Source organism: Anguilla anguilla, chromosome 4 (assembly GCF_013347855.1).
Source record: "Anguilla anguilla isolate fAngAng1 chromosome 4, fAngAng1.pri, whole genome shotgun sequence".
Taxonomy (NCBI): domain Eukaryota; kingdom Metazoa; phylum Chordata; class Actinopteri; order Anguilliformes; family Anguillidae; genus Anguilla; species Anguilla anguilla.
The window spans coordinates 41,364,722-41,379,409 of record NC_049204.1 but is presented as its reverse complement, the minus strand read 5'-3'; the positions used below and the strand labels follow the sequence as shown (position 1 = coordinate 41,379,409).

At 40.0% G+C, this 14,688-nt stretch overlaps 1 pseudogene; it reads left to right on the top strand.

Annotated features, from left to right (window-relative positions):
• The first annotated feature begins 3,780 nt into the window (after positions 1–3,780).
• LOC118224686 lies at positions 3,781–9,247 on the top strand (annotated as a pseudogene).
• The last annotated feature ends 5,441 nt before the right edge of the window (positions 9,248–14,688 follow it).

Below are 14,688 nucleotides of genomic sequence, written 5' to 3'. Positions count from 1 at the left end.
TCTGTTTGGCCAATTGTCATAATTGGGAGTAAATTGGCACCTGTGGCTGTATTTAAGGGCCTACGTTTAGAGCTACAGCGCTTTTGGCCTTTATGCTATGGGAAAGTCCAAGCAACACAGCCAAGACCACAGAAAAAAATTGTGGACCTCCACAAGTCCGGTTCCTCAAATTTCTAAACAACTGAAGGTAACACGAGCATCTGTACAAACATTTGTATGTAAATATAAGAATCTTGGAACCACACAGACACTGCATCCTTTAGGAGAGAGGCACAAATTAACTCCCAGGGCAGATCAGCGCTATGTATGGAGGAAAAAGGGTGAGGTTTTAATCCAAAGAACATCCCAACTGTGAAGCATTGGCATGGCAGCATCATGTTGTGGGGGGTGTTTTGCTGGAAAATTGACTGGTGCACCTCAGAAAATAGATGGCATCATGAGGAAGGAGGATTATCTAATACTGAAGCAACATCTTAAGACATCAGCTAGAAAGTTAAAACTTGGTCGCAACTGGGTCTTCCAGCAGAACAATGATCCTAAGCATACCTCCAAAGTTGTAACAAAATGGATTAAAGACAACAAAGTGAAAGTATTGGAGTGGCCATCATAAAGCCCTGATCTGAATACCATACATAATTAGTGGACTGAACTGAAGAAGCGTGTCCGAGCAAGGAGGCCCACAAACCTGACTGAGTTACACCAGTTCTGTCTGGAGGAATGGGCAAAGATTCCGGCAAAGTATTGTGAGAAACTTGTGGAAGGCTACACCAAGCGTTTGATTCAAACCAAGCAATTAAAAGTCAATGCCACCAAATACTAACAAAGTGTATGTAAACATTTGACCGACTGAAAATCTGATATAGTACATAAAAGATGAAATAAATCTGTCTCTTAGCTATTATTTTGAAATGACCTCTTATGGAAATAAAGTAGGTACCCTAATTGACTTAACACAGGAAATGTATGGTAACATGAAATGTGTGGAGTTGTGAAAAATTGAGTTTGAATGTCTTTAGCCTAGGTGTATGTAAACATTTGACCTCAACTGTACAAGCCCAGTGCCCTGACCATTGTACTACACTGCCACCACCCTACCATTAGAGACATACTCATTTTCTGGAATATCACTATATAAAGAAATACAATACATAATTTCACGTTAGATGTTTGTAAGTCATGCCATTTTGGAGTCAATGCAGCAGAGCAAAGCAAGACATTGCCATGGCAGTTTTTAGAAAAACTGATTTAATGGACCTCAACTGGAGATTTGTAATCAAACAGTTCATATGCGGCTAAAGTGAAGATTCTCTTTTATTAAAGCTTTTTATTTATTTTATATATTTTATATGTGTATACAGTTTCACCAAGTGCAAATTACAGCACCTTTTATACATAGAGTTTCTAGAGTTCTAGAAAAAAGTCTTGTGGACAGATGAGGCCAAGATCACTTGTATCAAAGTGATGGCACAATCAAAGTATGTAAGCCAAAAGGAATTGCTCTAGGTCCAAAGCACCCCCCATCATCTGTGAAACTTGGTGGCAGGGTGTTATGTTTGGGGCATGTATGGCTGCCATGGGTACTGGCCCACTTGACCAAAGTGATGATCTAACTGCTGACAGCAGCAACAGAATGAATTCTGAAGTGTATCAAAGCATACTGTCTACTCAAGTTTAACCAAATGTCATTGAACGGTGCTTCAATCTACAGCAAGAGAATGGGCTTCATGCACAAAATCTTTCTTCAGTTATTCTTACTTTTGTTCTTAAAAATGTTTCTACGAAAATCTAATATGGGTTTCATGACACGTGCAGACCTTTGTTTTTGGGCATATCCCAGGTGTATGAGATGATGAATGCCTGTTTGTAAATTTTAGGTGCAACCCTGTTCATGTGATGAGCATAAAGAAACAGCCATGAACAAATACAGATAAGAAAAACTGATGAATGCTGAAATGTTCTTGGAAATATTCAACATACAGTTTAATATCAAATATGATCGTACACGTTTCAAGAATGAGGCCCAATGATCCTAAACATATTGCTAGAGCAACAAAGGAGTTTTTCAAAACTAAAATGTGAAAAAATCTTGACTAGCCAAGTCCTTCACCCAATCTGAATCTAACTGAGCAATGCGTTTTATATGCTGAAGAGAAAACCTGAGGCAACAATACCCCAAAACAAGCAGGAGCACCTAGTGATGTCTTTGGGTCACACACTTCAAGCAATAATCACATGCAAATGTTACATGACAAAGCACTAAACACAATTACATTGATGTACATAACATTCATATTTCCCAAAAATTATGCTACACTGAAATTGGGGGGGGGGCTATGTATAAAAAGTACTGTAATATCTACATGGTGAAGCCAAAGTGTATGAAAACACCCTTACATAAAAGTTGATAATGTGCACGTCAGCCACATGTGAATTATTGGATTACAAATCTGAAAGTGGAATACAGTGACAAATCAAGAAAAAATATGTCTTCGTCCCAAATGTTATGGAACTACTGTAGATTTCCATAGCATGAGACATTACGTTTATGCAACCTTCTTGACAGAGATCTTTGGTTAAACATGAACAGGAACGTTTTGGGTGTTCCCTTACAAAAAAGTTGTCCATATTTATTTTTTAAGCATACTTATGTACATCAATTTAATTATTTAAAGTACTTTAGAAAATTTAACTGGGCCATTTTAAGTATATTTAATGTATTTCCTGAAACCATACTTTAAGCCCTTAGCGCACATGGCAAATCTGGCCAATTCTTGCCCATTTAGGGGGTACCCTATTTAAAGCTTTATAACTCCAGATGTGAAAACCACCCAGAGACTTGAAAAATGGCTTAAATGAAGCAAGACATTTGTACCATTTACAATATTAACTTAGATTAGTTTATTTAAAAAAATGAATTTGCCCTTTTTTAGTTTGCAATAAAATACTGAGAGATTGCATATATATATAGCAGGTTAAACTGTACATGTCCTGGATTAAAAATTCCTTGACCACAAGTTCATAAAATCTAAGGTTGGATATGTAGAACTACTAAAGATCTATGAAGCAAAAACTAAGCAGCGTACCCAGCGTCTCCCAATCTATCCAGAATGTATAAATAATGCATTTCTGTAAATCACAACATATTCACATATTTCACTGCAAATCAACTGTTTTGACACAAGAAACCCACTGTTCATCATTTTCAAGTGCCTAAATGTGTAATAATTAACTCTTGTATGTATTTCTGTACTTTACAGTATGTAATGTTTTCTTGTATGGGGATGGGACGACATGAAAACAATTTTCAACTGTCCACCACGTTTTGGCATGTTCAAACTCTCACGTCATCACTGTTGCATGTATCATAAAAACTACTAAACTACCAATGAATGTTTACATTACAGTGTGAAATATCCTCATTATAAAATACCACTAACCTATTTAAAGACACTCAATTTCAAACATAACGTATATAACTGAAATGTTTTGAGCTGTAATACTTACATAGCGATGATGAAATGTTATTTGTGTTCAGAAGATAGAGACAGAGACAGTAATTCAGTGATACAGTTCTCTCCACTTCTGTCTTACTCCAGAAAACAATGTCAGCTAGGTCTATCAGCAAACATATGGTTTAGCACTGCTCAGAACTCCTCAATAATAATATTATTTTCCAAGAAATTACGAAAAATCGTTGATAATGTTTCATCAGGTGCAGTGTCTTTTACTGCTACCACAGAGTGGTAAGTGAATGCGATGATGAGAAAACTTTTGGTTACGCTGACCTATAAAACGCTATTCCAAAAGAAAAATTAGACATGTTATACATCGTTAGAAAACTCATACTGTCACCTACTGAATAAAGGAATTGTCAGTCAAGCCAGACTGTACTAAAAATGCCATAAACAGCATGTGTCGTATTACGCACAGCTATTTTAGAAGGTACCCAGGTATCACCCAGCACTTGTAATGGCACTTGTATTGTTATCTTGATGTGGTAGCTTGTTGTCATACCACCCAGTTTGACTTACCATAACTTTCTGACATAGCCTATGCTTACTGTCTGAACTGGACTTAAAGTGTTCATGGCTATGGTTAACTGTTACATGGGTATTGTACCTTATCAGACCTTTTTCCACTCCCCAGATACCCCTTGCAACCCTGGCTCCTGACACCTAGGCCAACCTACATAGAGCAGATAATGTTGCACACAAACACAAAACCAAATTGAGGCAGAATGAGAATGTTTGCTTATTGCCTACATGAATGTGCTTGGACATGCATTTGTGGCTTGCAGTTGTGATTTCTACGTGAAATACAAAAAGAGCAAGATAAATTTATCGCCTCACACAGATCTCAACTCACACATCGTAGCATCATAGAAATGAGCCCCGGCCAACATATTTTTTTCAGATTTGAGAAGGCTTATAACCATGTTCCCTGCGGAATCTTGTGAGAGGTACTGTAAGAATATGGGTTTCCTGGGGTCACGTCTATGAGCCAGTCAATTTCTGTACCTTTGGAGCCAGAGCTGTGTTTGCATCCTTAGTATTACTGCAGGTCAAACTCATTCAGGGTGGGTGTCGGGCTCTGACAAGGGTGCACCTTGTCCATGTTCCTGTTCATGGTCTTGATATCATGATATCAAGATGCAGTTGAGGTCTAGAGTATGTCTGATTTGGGGATGTAAGTGTGTGGCATCTCTTTTGTTCGCAGATGATGTCCTCCTTTTAGCCTCGTTGCACTGTGGCCTCCGATGCGCTTTACAATGGCTTGAATTTGAGTGTGATGCTGTTGGGATGGGGACCAGCACCTCCAAGCCTGAGGCCATGGTCCCCCAGAAAAAAAGATTACTTGTCCCCTTCAGATGAGGGGGGAGAGCAACTGTCCCAAGTAGAAACATTCAGATACTATGTGGGGTCTTATTACAAGTGAAAGTAAAAGAGATTTGTACTGTAGTGGCTGCAGTAATGCAAACATTGAATCGGACTGTGGTAGTGAAGAGGTATCTGAACTCAATTTATAGATCATTTTTTGTTTTTTGACCTGTGGTCACAAGCTTTAGGTAGTGACTGAAAGTTTGAGATTGCAAGCACAAGTGGCAGAAATGGTTTCTCTGCTGGGTGGTAGAGCTTACTCTCTGTGGTAGGATGAGGAGCTCTGCGATTCAAGAGGACCTCAGAATAGAGACATTGCGCCTTCACAATGAGAGGAGCCAGTTGAGGTGGTTTGGAAATCTGGTAATGATGCCCCCTGGGCGACTCCCTTCGGAGGTGTACCTGGCACGTCCAACTAGATGGAGACTCTGAAGCAGCTGGCCTGGCTATGCCAAGAGATCTCCCAGATTGGAGCTGAGGAAAAGAACGTCTCAGCTACTTTGGTTTCCCTGTTGCCACCGTGACACTGACTTGGCTCAAGCGCTATAATAAATTTGATAGATGGATGTAAGAGTTAAAATATTTAGGAGGGGGATGTAGTATTAATACTGCAAAAATGGTATTGCCTCATGGCACGTTCACACTGTCGTGAAGCGTACTGAAGGTTGCATATTGAAATGATAAAATTGACCAGAAAATCAATCTGACATCAAAGACACCTACAAGTAACAGATTTGTTTACTTTTTTTAATAAAGCTTAAAAAACAAAGCAAACTAAAAGAAAGAAACACTGTGATAGTGCAAATATGAGGGCCAAGTTAAGGCATGTCTTGCGTCAGGGTTATTGTTAAAGTCCTCCGTAGACATGTCACATTTTGTTAGCTTTTTTTAATAAGCTATTAAAGGTTCATAATGACTATGGCAAAGGAAATCTGTACAATACAATACAATCATACACATGATCCCTAATAATAATAATAATAATATAATCGAGATACACAGAGAGGAAGAGAGAAAGTAGGGAGTGAGGGAGAGAGAGTGGGAGAGAGATCCAGCTCCAACTATGTGCTCCTGCTAAGAATAGTACTATATGAAAATGAGAAAAAAGCACATTTACATGAAAGCTAATTTTAGTGCAGCCTTTATAAATAATAATACGTTTTAATCAAAATTGTTGATCAAAATGACAATTTACAGTAATTGACATTTAAGATTCCAGTTGAAAAGTGACAGTTGGTTTGACTACAAGGAAAAATTGTTTCATTTGAATGGTTGCCATGGAGATTATTTACCCTGCAGAGCTCAAGGGTGTTCAAGCAAAAAAGAATTATAAACTCACTCCACTAAGTAACAATCATGAGTGCTTGTACACAGACATGACCACACTTAAAGAGAGACATATCAAAACCAAAACCATGTGTGGAAGGCAGTCTTGTGTAAGACATATCCCTTCATTAAATGAAGAGGAATCTGTCATGGTAGCCAAACCACGACAGCCCCATTATGACTATTAATATATATATATATAACAATGGTATATTGTACTGATCCAAGGGAGTGAAGCCAGCTTCCACTCCTTTGAAGAAACATTTGTACACTCTTAGAAATAAAGGTACATAAGGGTACAAATTCTGTACAAGTACAAAACGGTACCTCTAAAGCACATGTGTCAAACTCAAGGCCCGCGGCATTTTATGTGGCCCGCGAGTGCTTAATTGGTCTTAAAATCTGTCTTAAAATAGGTCTATGCTGCTTTAAAGCGTGCATTGACCATAAACTACATTTCCCACAATGCATGGTGATTGTTACCCGCGAAGTGATGGCATCCCCCAACTAGATCGCAGGTGTATCCAGTGTTTAATTAATGCTACAAGTGAAATTGAGAATATCCACAAATGATCCCGAAATGTCCAGGAAGAGAAAGATTGCTGCAGATGGATGGCAGTTTCAAGAAAGATGGGAAGGCGAATACATGTTTGTGCTTCAAGGAGAAAAACCGGTATGTCTTTTGTGTTATGAGGCGGTGTCGGTCATCAAAGAGTACAATCAACGTCGCCACTTTGACACCAAACACGGAGCCAAGTATGCCAAAGTTAGCCTTCAAGAAAAACAACAAATTGTCAAAGAACTAAAAGGCAAACTGCGATCGCAGCAGAATGTGTTCACCAAAGCCACAACCAAAAACGATGCAGCAGTGAAAGCTAGCTTTATGGTGGCTGAAGAAATCGCCCGTGCTTCAAAGTTTTTTTCAGAGGGTGCGTTTTTGAAGCAGTGCATGCTGAAGGTGTGTGAGCAGGTGTGCCCCGACCAGATACAGACTTTTAAAATGTCAGTTTGTCAAGAAACACCATCGCGGACCGAGTCAAGGAGCTAGCAGCAAACCTGTCAACACAGCTGGCCGAAGAGTCACGCAGTTACACAGCTTTTTCATTAGCTGTTGATGAAAGCACAGACAACACGGATACGGCACAGCTATCCATTTTTATTAGAGGCGTGAAGTCGGACCTCTCTGTCACCGAGGAGCTCTTGGATGTAGCTGCCATGCATGGGACCACAACGGGACGGGACATTTATGATGCGGTGGAGAAGTCCGTAAGTAAAACTGGATTGCCCTGGGAAAAGTTGGTGGGATTAACTACAGATGGTGCACCTGCAATGTGTGGAGGAAAAGCGGGCTTGGTTGGACTAATGAAGGAGAAAATGCAAAAAAGTAACTGTCACACGCCTCTGATAACGTATCATTGCATTATCCATCAAGAAGCTTTGTGTGGAAAGGTGCTGGGGATGGATGATATAATGACCACGGTCATGAAAACAGTGAACTTCATTCGGGCGCGTGGCCTGGATCACCGCCAGTTCCAGCTGTTCTTGCAGGAGATGGGCTCGGAGTACAGAGATGTGCCGTACCATACAGAAGTGAGGTGGCTGAGTAGGAGCAAAATCCTCAAACGATTTTTTGAGCTTAGGGAAGATATTGCTCTTTTCATGCAGAGTAAAGGAAAACCCTTGTCCGAACTGTCAGATCCAAACTGGCTGTGTGATTTTGCTATGTTATGTGACATAACTGAGCATCTCGCCCAACTGAATCAGAAGCTGCAGGGACGCAAACAAGTCATCACGCAGATGTCCGACATGATCACATGTTTCCAGCGTAAACTTGACCTATGGAAGTGCCAAGTGGAACAGGACAATCTTGCCCACTTTTCTGTTTGTCAGAGCATCTCAGCCTCAGTTCCCGATGCTTTTTCATGTGCCCGGTTGGCTACCAAACTGAGCCGGTTAATGAATGAGTTTGATCGGCGCTTCTCCGACTTCAAAGCACAGCACTCGGGCTTTGCCATCTTTGCCAGTCCTTTCACCACCGACGTCAGCAGTGCACCCCATCACCTTCAGCTGGAGTTAATCGAGCTTCAAAGCGACAGTGGCCTGAGAGCAAAGTTCCAGGATGCTGCAATCGAGGACTTTTACCGTCTACTGCCCCCTGGTGTGATGCCACAGCTTCGACTTCATGCTGCCCGTGTTCTGTCTATGTTTGGGAGCACCTATCTGTGCGAACAGATGTTTTCAATAATGAATCTAAACAAAACTAAGCACAGATCACGCATCACTGATGACAACCTCCACGCTGTTTTACGGATTGCCACAGCACAAGAGCTAAAACCAGACATTGACACACTGGCCAAAGGAAAACGGTGTCAGACATCTGGCCAGAAAACACATAGGTAAGTATTTTTAAAAACCTAATTAAAATATGATAAAATGTATTTCAACCAAAAATAAGAATAGTTAAACTGAGTGCAATTTAGTGATTGTTCTTGCATTTTGTTTTGTGTTTGTTGTTTTCAGAACATGATCAATGGATGAGGATGGTGGAGGGGATGTGTTCAAGGACAGGCAGCATATCCTCATCATTTTCAACTCATAGTTGTGAACTGAGACAACCCTATTTTATTATTTTGAGTTTATTACATATACTGCTTTTTGTGTAGTAATGTATTTGTTGTTTACAGGTTTATGCAGACAAATGTTTACTCCTGCAAGGCTGTGTGCAGCCATTTGTTTTTGTAAAATGCTACATCTGTCACACATGTTCTTAGCAGCTCACTATAGTTGGTTGTACGTTATTCTGACCCTCTCGACTGTGACAATTTTTTTGAAGAAAGTTAATGTCTTAACTTGTGTTTTAATATTTTTCTTTGAATAGTTTGATCATTGATAAAGAGTAATGTGGGTTTCTTAACCTGACAAATTAAAAGGATTTATGTTATAGTAACAGAGCAACAAGCAAACACTTTTTTTTTACATCTATGCAAATGCATATGTAATATTTGTAACTTTAAGTAATAAATACAGAAAGTTATTTAACAATATATTACGGAGTAGTTACATTTATTTTACATTATATTTGGTGACATTTAGTTACATTTATACTGTCTTACAGTTACATCTGGCCCTTTGAGGGCAACCATTATGCTGATGTGGCCCTCGGTAAAAATGAGTTTGACACCCCTGCTCTAAAGGTACTAGTGGCAAGCGATTGTACCTTTCTAGGTACTGAATGGTACCTTTTTCTGGTAAAGGTACAGTTCTGTACCTTCAAGGGGTACCGCCACAGTGACAAGCGATTGCACCGTTCTAGGTATTGAATGGTACCTTTTTTTCTGAGAGTGTATCGCTGAAAAGTGAGGTAGAGAATGAGAAGGCTGCTGCAACTGACAGTGAAGAATCAGACACAGAGCTAGCTCTCCAACCCCACAGCCAGTCTGCCAGTCCCTTACCCTCCACCACACTCAGTCCTCACTTTAAACACGTCAGAGAGCCTGGCCCTGCAGGAACTGGAATTTTTGAATTCAGAGAGCACACCCTGTGCAGGCTGTCTGAAACCAGCTCCATTCAGCTCCTGAGAAATGATGTCACCCAGAAGAGGAGTGAAAGTCTCTTTGCCATTAAGGAGCTGAGAGGAGAGATGACTGAGCTGCAGCAAGACAACTAGGCCCAGAGATCTCATCTAGCCAAAATAAAGAAAGATGCATTGCTGAGGGAGAGGGCCTTCTCTAGACAGCTGCAAGGCCAGAGGGATCAGCTCTGGGAACACGCTGCACCCCCCTGCCCAATGCACACCTGCTCCACAGACACAGATACACACTGCTCTCCCCCAAAAACTCAGGCCTGGCACACAGCCTCTATCCGCCCAACTTGAGCACTCAGACACTACCACAGAGGAGAGTCACATACACTTGACAGGCAGCCCTGCTGTTCCCAACACACACCCCCACCCAGAGAACCAGGCTTCCTCTGAACCACCCCACACAACCTCCTTCCAGCAACAAGGCTGAGAAGAACCAGACACAAGTAGTCTTGCTCATGGACTCAAACAGAAAAGTCCTAGAAGCAAAGAGGCTGTTCCCAGGTCAAGAGGTCGAGGAAATCCTCTGCAGCAACACAGGAAGGGCCATGGAGCTGTTGAAGAGAGACAAACTGGGAAACCTTTCATGCTTCCTGCACACTGGCACTGTCGCAACAAATTTGATCCAGGTTGCAAAAATGATCCAGGTTACGTAATGACATTCTAAAACAGCTGTTATAGCCATTGTGACGTACTTAAATTTTCGTTACAGCGTACGTTGCTATGCCGACACTGCCAGCTTGATACATTCTGTGGCGATAAAGATTCTTAAGACAACTCTCTGGTTTCTCAGGTTTAATGGGTTATTTTCCAGCCTGAAATGCAATCGTATTAGTAAACGGCTACACGTCATCTAACTTGAAAGTACTTGGCTATCTCCATGGATATGAATTGTAAATGGATAAGGCAAAATAGATGCTGTGGTCACAATTGCCGTCATAGACGTCAGAAGGAAATGTCAATGACGCCCTCTTTGCAGTGGTTTTGGCAGGAACCTAGCTGTAAGAGCGGAATAAGCACCCCGAAGTGAAGCACAACACTGTCTACTGATTATAAATAATATCGCTGTGAGGTTGCTTTCCATAGAGGATTCCAACTGCATGCTCCCATATTACTGAAAATGCTATCACGGTGGCTAGCTATAAGTGCATATCAGCATATAAGTGCGTAATGCTGGCTAGCGGAGCAGCTAACTAATTGTTAAATAGCTTACACCACTATATCACCGAGGTTCAGAAAATGTAAGCCTGTGTTAGGTTAATTTTATTATGCAGATTCATATGGTGAAATAACAGAGATGGGACCACTGACTATTTACCGATAGGTCTACCCTTTCTATCGCAATCTACCTTAAATAATATTTAGATAACAGTGGCGATATCAAAGGTGCAATTGAGATAACAGTAGTCGGAGTGCTGTTTTACATCTTTTACCATGGACAATAGAGCTTCTGAAAGAAATTGTGATGATCCTTAACATTAATTTATGCCCACTACTTGGTTATGCAACTCCACCTCCAGGCACCAACTCACATGTCCTATTTCTCCATTTGTCTATCACCTTCCACATGCCTAGATTTAGGAGTAGTAGATGTAGAAGTATTGTTATGTTAATAAAATGTACTCAAATAGATATTACGTTAAGAGAATTCACTGAAGTAGAAGAAAAGCCCTCCGAAAATTACTTAACAAAAATGTTTCTGGTCAGAGAACCACCTGCAGTAAGTGAGTGCAAAGTCCTTATGTGTTAAATACACATTTTTATTTGGAATACTTTACCTGCCAAATTAAATATGTGGTATGTTCCATTGAAAAACAATAGTGGAGTATTGCTGAGTTGCAGAGGTGGAACATAACAAAGTACAAATGCTTTGTTACCGTACTTAAGTACAATTTTGACGTATCTGTACTTTACTCAAGTATTTCTTTCATACAATACTTTTGACTTTCATTCCACTACATTTCAAATCAAAAATCTATACTTTCCACTTCACTACTTTTTCAAAACAGTCTCGTTACTTGTGAATTGAGATCTTGAAAAAAAAAATCATTATCACAACCCTCAGCGCATGCTTTGAAGGCACCCTGATTGGTTGCTTGACATCAAGCGCATAGAAGTTGCAGCTGGGAGAGGTCAAATTACTGTCACAATGTTCCATAGCGGTAAGATTTGAAGAAAGACCACTGAACAACAAGACAGAAGAAGACGAGAAAATGGAAAATGATATGACCCAAACGATGATGTTTCTGAAGTGAATGTTTCCCCATCCATGGCCCTACTTAAGAGAATTATTTGAAATTGTAAGGTCAAAAAACAACTCTTGGCGAATGCGGTGTAGACTGTGCAAACCCAAACCCAACAAACTTATGGCTTTCAAGAATTTCCCTTCAAAGCTCAAAAAACACATTGTGGTGAGTAACTTTACATTAGCTTACTTTAGCTATATTCTTTATTTACCTAGCCAATTTGTATGAATAAACTGTGTGTAAAGTGTGTGTAAAGTGTTTAAGAAGCATTTAAGACTCATTAATCACAGTAAAGGCAGAATCTGCAATTGCTATGATAAAGTGAGCAATATTAACCTACTTGCAGGGGTAAGATAAGCCATTTGGTTTCTATACATATATTCTTTTGCACACCAAAACATAATCCCGCCTTACACACAGGGTCCCAGTTTCCCATATCATTTAGTTTACATTTGAATTAAATATTGGGTCTTAAAGGAGAAAATATAATCTCTTCTCAAAATCTTTACTGAAAATGTTTTTTTTCATCTCATGTTGTAGGCCTGGAGTACATCAAGAGCCATTTGGAGCGGCAGCCAATTGTGCATGCAGGTGACGACTCTGCCACCTCAGAGGAGGAAGGCTTCTTCTCCACCATGAAGCAGGACAATGGATGTCTTTCCCAGCAGTGTGCAAGTTGTGTCTGAGGCTTAACACACCTCTACCCGCCTCAACAGCGTGCAAGAGACTTTTCAGCACGGCAGGACTAAAATTTAGTCCCAAAAGAGCAAGACTAGATGTAAAGAACTTTGAGAACCAGCTTCTGTTGAAACTAAATAAGGTATTCTGGGGGTCACGTTAGAAAGGGGAATTTGGAACAACGATCCCTGTAAAGTCACAGGAAGAATGGAGCATGAACACCTTGTGTGTATGTGTTGTCTGAAAATAAAGGCTACTATGACTTAACCTGTAATTTTCCTTTTATTTATTGAAAAATAAACCTTTCAAGTACAGCAGACCAACATGCAGTACTGTAGCAGGTGTCAGAGCTGTATGTGCAGGAAAACCTTGTTATTGCTTATGTGCAGTTTAAGCTCCTGTTTTTGAAGGGTTTAATCAGATTCAGTGACAGTAAACACCTATATTCCCTGCCGAAAAGTGTCTATATTTGAAATGCCTCATCTGGGGTGATTACTTTTACTTTTGTACTTTAAGTACATTTAAAAGCATGTACTTTTAAACTTTTACTTAAGTATGAATTTCAAAATGGTACTTTAGCTTTTACCAGAGTAGTTTTTTACGTGGGTATTTGTAATTTTACTTAAGTAAGGGATTTGTGTACTTCTTCCACCTCTGCTGAGTTGTCTTAGAATATTTGTTGCCACAGAATGTATCAAGCTGGCAGCGTCAGCATAGCAACGGACACAGTAACAAAACTTTAAGTACTTCACAATGGCTATAACAGCTGTTTAGAATGTCATTACATCACCTGGATCATTTTTGTAGCCCGGATCAAATTTGTTGTGACAGCACCAATGACCTGTGCAGCATGCACCACAGAACTGCCAGAGCTGCCCAGAACAGATATACCTCCCCATATCCTCCAGGAGATAAACTCAAATATTGAGCCAGATGTGCACCCGGCACACCACTCTACCATCCGCTCCTGGCATCTCTATAATGAACTCCATTTAAACCAGGGAGGTAAAATTTTTGCCAAAACGTTAAAAGTTCCAGCCCTGGGACGCAACCTAATAGCCCTGCCTTACATATCTGCCCACAGGGGACGCCATAAAATGCAGCCACACACCCCAAGCTGCACCAAGACCACACCATTCTGCTGGTCCTCCTGGGGATCTCATTTAGCACATCACAAATGTCTAACAAGGAACAACACACATGGTTAAAAATAAGTAAAATTATTGGAATCTGTGACAAAAACATATATTGGTGTGCAGCATATACTCCTCCATCAGAGTCTCCCTACTTCAGCAAGTTCTTCAAACCCTTCACAAAGAAATTGTCAATTTCCCGGCCCAGGGAACTGTGATGATCTTTGGAGACTTTAAGGCCCACACAGGCATAGAAAATGACTACATAGATTTGAAAGAAAATAACCATGTGTTTGAGCAGGTCTGTGTTTAGTGGACTCCTTAGGGCAGTTCACATATACTTTAGCCCTTATGAGTAGTGTAGTTGATTATGCAATCACTGACATTGACTCCTCCTCTATCAGTGCATTTACCATCAGGCAGCAAACTCCCTTCTCAGATCACAATGAAATAAATTTGTTCCTAAAAAAAAAACTGTACACGTGAAAAAAAAACTGAAAAACAGCCCAGTAAGCTGTACAATCCCAACCAACCGTACAGATGGGCTCCAGACAGCAAAGATAAATATATATAAAGCAATCAGTTCAAATGAGTTAACTAACACTATCAACATTTTGAATAATACACATTAATCTAGCATTCCAATGAAGGAATGAATCTAGCAGTTAATGACATTAATTATATATTCCACAAAGCAGCAATTGATACCAGCCTTCAAAAAACAAGACAAAATGTGAAACAAAAACGTACTGAAAAATGGTTTGATTTAGAATGCAAAAATATCATAAAACAATTGAGACAATTATCAAACCAAAAACATAAACAGCAGCAGCATAAGCAAGATTTAC